Source organism: Opisthorchis viverrini, assembly GCF_000715545.1.
Source record: "Opisthorchis viverrini unplaced genomic scaffold opera_v5_21, whole genome shotgun sequence".
Classification (NCBI taxonomy): domain Eukaryota; kingdom Metazoa; phylum Platyhelminthes; class Trematoda; order Opisthorchiida; family Opisthorchiidae; genus Opisthorchis; species Opisthorchis viverrini.
The window spans coordinates 225,185-232,697 of record NW_008751677.1 but is presented as its reverse complement, the minus strand read 5'-3'; positions in this window follow the sequence as shown (position 1 = coordinate 232,697).

Below are 7,513 nucleotides of genomic sequence, written 5' to 3'. Positions count from 1 at the left end.
ATTCGAATTGGCGAATATGTACAGCTTATGGAATATTAAAACAAGAAATAATGAATAGAGCAACAATTAGAGTGTCAGTCATGTTCATCACAGTGGACGATGGAACTGACTGGCGAATCAGCCTTTCAGTTTGGGCACCGCAGAGGCACTCTATAAGGTGACTGTATCAGTATTCGTGCTGAAATAAAGCCTACCTGAATGCCTCCTTCGAAATTTGAGGGTATGCCGGAAGATTAACCACTAATGTATGCTTAGGGTGACCTCAAAGACATAAAGCAGCGACAAGTAAATGGGTACTTCGAGCGAACCAGACATCACCTTTTAGATAGACATGCGAAATGCCGAAAGTGAACCCGAATCTCCATAAGAGCATTACTAGTTACCAGCAGCGCAGGCCTACCATAAGTGGCCCGAAGTATACACGAATCAAAGAAACTCAGATAAAACTAGTAGGTATGAATGTGCGAGCGAAGAGTGTAATAGCACGGGCCCACCAAAACACTGGTAAAGCGGTCGAGTGGCGCAGACTCAGCGATCGTATATAGTGTGGTTCGTCGAGATATCTGCTACGGACCAACGATAACGACGACTTATTGTAAACGAGTGCACACCTTCATGCAAATGCAGGAACCAAAAATCGGTCATTCTGGTGGGAGTTTTGCGGCTTTTCTTGTTCAAAATTATTAGTTAGCAGTGCGCCGCTCTGGAGCCATGCGGTATACAAAGCCGTGCCTGAAAAATTTCGCATTTTTGTTTGTTTGTTCGACTACTCGCTTCAGATAGCTCAATATTACGTTGACCCTTGCATGATTCTCAACTGTTGCTGCTGCGTTTACACTTGGGGGCCCCTACCAGCGACGTCAGAATGTCCTACTGCGCCCCTCTTGTGCTTCATTCTGCGCTCATTCTTCCGACTCACGGCCGGGTTTCTGCTTCTGACGGCATTCGGACAGGTAGGCTTCTAGCCGCCCACAACCGGTCGCATGGCAGAAAATCCTGCAAGAACATCTGAGGAAGCGCTCCCAAATAAGCTCTTGTCTTAAACGTGAACGGCTAATGGGATTTTGAGAAAAGATCATCAATACAAACAGCTCCTTTCGCCGCTCACTATTCGCACAGTGGAATTGACTTCTCGATAGTTACGGCGTTTTCAGGCTTGTCACTTCATAGTGTAGAATGTCTATGTATAACGTATATGTTCCTGCATTATTGCAAATTATCTACTATAGCGATTTGTTTAAGTGAGCGAATCCTCAAGGTCAATAAACACCACCGTTTGTGAATGCGTCGCCTGATGTAGTAGTAGTAATAATAATAATAATAATTGTGGAAAACGTCTATTAACTTTCAATGGACGGAGATTTCAGATAGTTTTCCTGCTAAAACAGTTCCCAACAAACACCCCGTTTGTGAATGCGTCGCCTGATGTAGTAGTAGTAGTAATAATAATAATTGTGGAAAACGTCGATTCACTTTCAATGGACGGAGCTTTCAGATAGTTTTCCTGCTAAAACAGTTCCCCAAAAACACATGGATGTTGAGTGATACATACGTGCTTCATGATGGCTATCCGGATATTAGAATGGTGGAGCATCACGTCACAGCAGAACGCGTTTCTTGCGTCAAGCAGTTGCGCCGTCAACTTGTCCATAACAGAAGTTTTAGCTGAGTAATTTTCGCCCATCATTTCCTTGAATAAGTCTAACATTTTATGCACGGGAGAAAACTGTTCGATCTCTACGAATGTATACATAGCCGTCTAAATTCACTGGAAAGCGTCGGTACAATGCTTATCTGCCGCAACCGGGAGAAGCACGTTTGGCTACAATGACTCTCCTCGGACTGACACGCAAGCACGCGTCCGTTCCCCCGAATTTTTGCCAGAACAGAAGGCACATCATCTGCCACAATAAAATCAAACTATGCGGCACCTAGTCAACAGAGGTGGTCGACACTTCCGGCGGCAGCCGTGTATGCACTGTGTGGTTGGGATCGTGTCGAATTCATTGGCCAAAAACTGTCGCAATTCACACGACGGCGTTCGGCAGTCGTGTATGCACCGTGTGGTGGGGATCGTGTCGAATTCATCGGCCGAAAACTGTCGCAATTCACACGACGGCGTTCCATACTTTAACGGAGCCCTGAAGGTGCCCGTTTCCTTGTCCGTTAGCTGTCGATCAAACGGAAGCCGATCGTACAAAATCTTGACAAATTATAATTGTGCTTAAGAAAATGAGAGGTGACTGCCATTTGGGTCCCTTTCCTCCGTAAACAAAACCACACTGGGTATCAGGTACTTCGTGGGCTGTATTTTATCAGCAAAAAGGCTCAGCTTACTAGATTCTGTAGTGGTCTGGCTACCCAATAAGTTAGTTTACCAGGAGTGTGTGGCAAAGAACTAAAAATGATGACGCTAGTAAAGAAGGCAGATGGAACAGTCTCACGAACGATTGTTCTCCTTAAAGTAGTTCGTCGTTGGCCCAGGTCAGCGAATAAACAATAATCCAATTATGTTGGTCCCGAGGTCTTCTTCTGAACGGTTTCCACATATAATAGATTCCGAAAATAGTCTGAAATGTTTTGGGTACCAGAGTTAGTATATGAGACTCGCGAATGACCGCTCGGGCGAAATCAGAAGAGAGTCGGAGCACGTGACCACGCTTGTATTCTGTGAAATTGTACAAGTGCGCCTTTTCGTAGTTTTTCATATTCAAACAAAAAACGGTTATGCAATTGATGAAATACATAGTGTTATAATGGAAGGAAAATAAAAGTACAAAACGCCACACTTCGAATTCTTTTACTTTCCGTTGGTTTTGGAGGTCGCCGGCTGGATTTATAGTACACTCATTCGTAACGCAAAATATCGTTGATGCGTCGATTACTGAATGAACACACAAATACCTTATAGTTGTCTTCATATATTGATTCAAGGCCTTCCCAAATGTCCTGAAAGATCATGAGGATACAGCCTTAAATTTCTCATCAAACTCTTGAGAAGCCAATTCCGAAGCCGTAGTACAGAAAGTTCAAAGTCGAATATGCGACAAAAATTTCTAAAAATTTCTAAAACGAATCGCAAAATAATTACGGCGGATGAGGATGTGTTTTGGGCTCAGAAATGCAAGGGAATGCAACAGTTTGACGTGGAAGTTTTTATTTCACCCACAGGGGTTTTTCAGAAAAACCCTTTATGCGTCCAAGGCGCGGTGCTTCTTTCCGCAATTCTTGCACTTGGCGAATGGCTCGCAATACGCACTTGCAACCAGGTTTCCCCATCAGTTTTCTATATTTTTCCCATCTCAAGTCACTCAAGCCTTTTTAAGGCAGAATATGTATATGGGTGCTCTCAAGTCTTAGCCACTCACTACAATGTACATCATAAATTGCTTCAGTACCCACGTGTCGTCTGGAACTGTGCTCTGCCATATCACTCTAAGCTAGTTCACAGCGTTGGACACACAAAGTGCGGTTCTAAGACGAGCTGAACTCTCCTCCAATCTGTATAATTACCTATCCGGCTCAGTAGTTCATGAATCTGAATCCTTTGGGCACTTCTAACAACGCTGAATAAAAAGACTTTCGAATGTATAACCTCACAGTGATTGGAACCAACCTTAGTTCTTATGTAGAATGCGGCGCTCATTTAGAAAATAACGACGAAATTCCCGAAAAATTGAATTTACAAATTACCTAGCCTTATCTCTGCCATCATAGGATCACAGAACAATGAAGACTCAACAGCGTATTATAAATTGTGTGTACCGCAGTTCAATAATGCTACTACCGCTTCTTCGTAGCAGACACGTGCTAATATGGCAAATACACACCTCGTCGTGATTTTTCAACCATCCCTGAAATACATCATTTAGTCATAAGAACAGTCGTGTGGAACCTCGTAGCTCTGGATATTGCGTGGCTGCCATGAAAGTACTTTTCACCGTGTCAAAAGTGCTCTGAGAGATAGACCTTGGTAGACTACAAAAAACATTATCACATAAGCGCGGACACGTTGGCCAACGGCTACCACTGCCTTGGTTGATCAGCTACAATCACGCTACGTTTTCTAAGTTGTAGATGGTTCTTGTGCGAGATGTATATTTATCAGCTTAGCAAAACAAGACTCACAAATGCATCTCAAATTTACTCTGGACTATCTCACAGCACCCAACTCGATGCTACACGGGGGCTCAGGCAACCAGTCGTTCGCGTCTTTGCGTGTTGCACTTAACTAATCTTTGCTGCGTACTTCAATTTTCGCTCCTATTTAAACCCTTAGATATGTACTGACCTGATGGCGAGATCTCAAAAGCCTCATCGTTTGTCGCTGTGTTCTTTTTCAAGCCGTGGGGATTGTTGATTCCTCCTTTGAATCAACAGTGATCAAGGGTAACTTTCCTTGTTTTCTGACTACTCATGAGTAACATGANNNTGTTTATTTTGACACCGTTTTTTTGCTGTCCGTTCCCCCCATTTCGTTCCTACTCAAGGCGTGCTTATCCCTCAGTAACTGATGTCAACATTTTGTTGCCCGTCTGTCATTGCCTGCAAGTTTGTCTCGATTGCACCTGTTTTTGAGCGCCCACTCCGATGGAAAAGCGGGTTAACCGGGTATCAAACCCGGATCCTCCGGACGGCAGGCGAACGCGCTACCAACTGCACCAACCTGACACCCGAGGTGGCTGATTATTTTGTATTACCCATGTACCGCACCTGCCAGATAGCCCTTGCTGAGCTTTGTTTTAAATGGACGAAACCGCGCAATCTTACCTGTCACGCGACACGAGCGGCCGAATCGATCTGACCGAAAGACAGTCCCTCACATCCCGAAGGTACTGACTCCTGCGCCGTTACTGGCAACTCACTCTCAGACTGCCCTCATATGTATACTTCTACAACGTTTGGAACTTATCTGTTGTTGCTCCTATAGAAATCCCTGCTGCGTCCGTGACTATTTACCGCTCCTTCTGATTGCGTCATTGTTGATTGTACGTTTGCTTAATTCGTGATTCTTACCAACCCGTTTGTCTGTAGAACCAGTTCCTGTCAGTCCTCAATATATCATCTGCTGCCCCACATCTGTCTGCTCCTGTTGACTACTGGCTACGAACTGGGTACAATCTAATGGTCGCAATCGTCCTGTGAGATCCATAACCGTCCGGATCTTACAGGGATGCTTAAGCAATATGGATTAGAAAACCCGGAGGGATATGGGTCAGCTTGTGTTTATGAGACACTGGCCTACTTGGTTCTAATTCTACGAGATTTGAATACACATGGTGTTTTGTAGTTGTGCGCCACATTTTCTGACGATATTCTGCGGTAATTCTTTGAACCATATTAGACGAATAATTGAAAGTCCTGCTGCCAGTTGTCTCNGTTGTCTCCCAGGCCACCCAGATTTAGTTTTCTGTTCCTTTGAAGGATTCATGGGTTCACGGACTGATACACATGACCGAGGCTTCTGCCCTAGGTCCACGGATCGTTTTCTTTCATCTCATTGATCAGCTGTTGCTCTCCTGGGAGGCACAACCTACAAGGCGTGTTGCACTGCTCTTTGAGTTGCCAGCGCAAGCCAGTAAGCTAGCCAGCGCAAAGCCTCATCATCGTCATCGACAGCATGACATCCGTGTTCATCACCGATGCTTCACTGCCGCACAACCATTATTTATTTGAAAGCCTAATTGTAAAGAAAAGAATAAAGTTGGGCGGGGAAGAAACTTAGTGCTAGTTTACCACAATCATTCCGAGGTGCCTATACCTCCAGACACTCACCCAGACAATGTAGATAGAATCTGGCAACAAGAGCGCCACAGACATCGGTTGGAAGCCATAACTTGAAGTGTCTCCAACCAGGTACATTGAAGATCACTCGGTCCTCATCCTGGAAGGAAAGTAGAACCGACAGCACCCAAGCGTTTCGCCATCTCCCTCATGCTCCTCTGCCAGGTCAAGGGTTGGCCACCTCTTTGCTTCCACCGACATGATTTTTACATGGAAAACAGCACCTCCCTCGGCAAACAATGGTTCGGCTTACACAAAACATGTCCCAACCAACTCAACTTCTGGTACTGGACACATTCTTTAATGGAATCGCCCTTTGCACAACCGAAAACGCGCTTTCTAACTGCCTCGCTACGGATTCGCCGACGCCAACCCACACGAGCTATGGTTCTGAGACAACAACTGTCGAACATCTGGAGACGTCTTATCTCTGCCGCTCGAATAGACTAAATCTCACAGCCGTACAACCCATCAGCCCGTACTGTAGCTTGATACACATTTCCCATGAGATTCACTCTGATGCCATATGTGTCTCAAATTAGCAAGCGTGACCCAAGCCTCGCAGATTCCCGCATTCACCCTATCTGTCACACTACGATCAGAACTACTGCAACTCCACAACTTCCAGTAACTCTCCCTGGGTTGTAAACGACGTCTTCAGTGACTGCACCTCCACGAGTATGACCTGAGAATACAAAGAACGTATTCTTTGGTGGGCAAGCGTTTCAAGAAGAACAAACCAATCAACCGAGTCGAATGTGCTTTGGAAATCCATGAATACTAGAATTGTGGATCGCTCATACGTATGGCGTTGTTCGCAGTGTGAAGATTTGGTCGACGCCGGTTGCCAAAAATAACGGGAGAGCAGCACCCTAGCCCTTACTTCGGTGTCATGTCTCGTGACGGCTCAGTCAGTCACAGCGTGCTTGTTCACAACTATCCTGGTGGGGTTTGGTGAGCACCAAAATGACTCCTAAATCATCTTACCAACAAACTCTTCACAGGAAGAGTTGGTGAAGTGCTATGCATTCCGTCTACAATACATAACTTTACGCTGTGGAACGCAAGATCCTTTAGTATATGTTACGACCAACGTGATCGGCCAACATGACTTAATGTGAACTGCCTTATTCTACGGTTCAGTTCAGCCACTATGCCTTATTACAATAAGTCTTCAATGCATTCTACCGCTAATCAGGCATAAGCAGAACTTCGTGTGATGACAGAGCATGCAGCACACTGCATGAACGATACAAATATAACGGTCTTGAGACCCACAGTGGAACACTTATTGCGCGCTTTAACTCTGAAACCGTAACCCTGTAACCCTCTTCAGACCCTTTCGGAAAGATAATTTGAAACGTATTCGTTTACTCAGGCTGGGCATCAGGACTTCAAGCGACTTAGATTGATAATCACCAACGCATTCTCTCTGACAAACTATCAACCACGTGTGGCTCTATCAATTGGGACAAGCGCGATCGGTATCGGAACAGCGTTGCAATGTGATCCGATGCAGCGTTTTTGAGATAGTTACTGAATATCTTCCTTGCCACCAAGTGTTTGAAGTCGTTCAACAGATCGCTTGGACCCAACATGCCGTTGCACCCACGAGATGCCGCGCAGGCCAACTACCATCCCTCCTGGATTTGGTCATCACCAACGAAAGAAATTTCGTTGATCAGGTAACAATTAATGCCTCACTGGGATATAGCGACCACTATGTGCT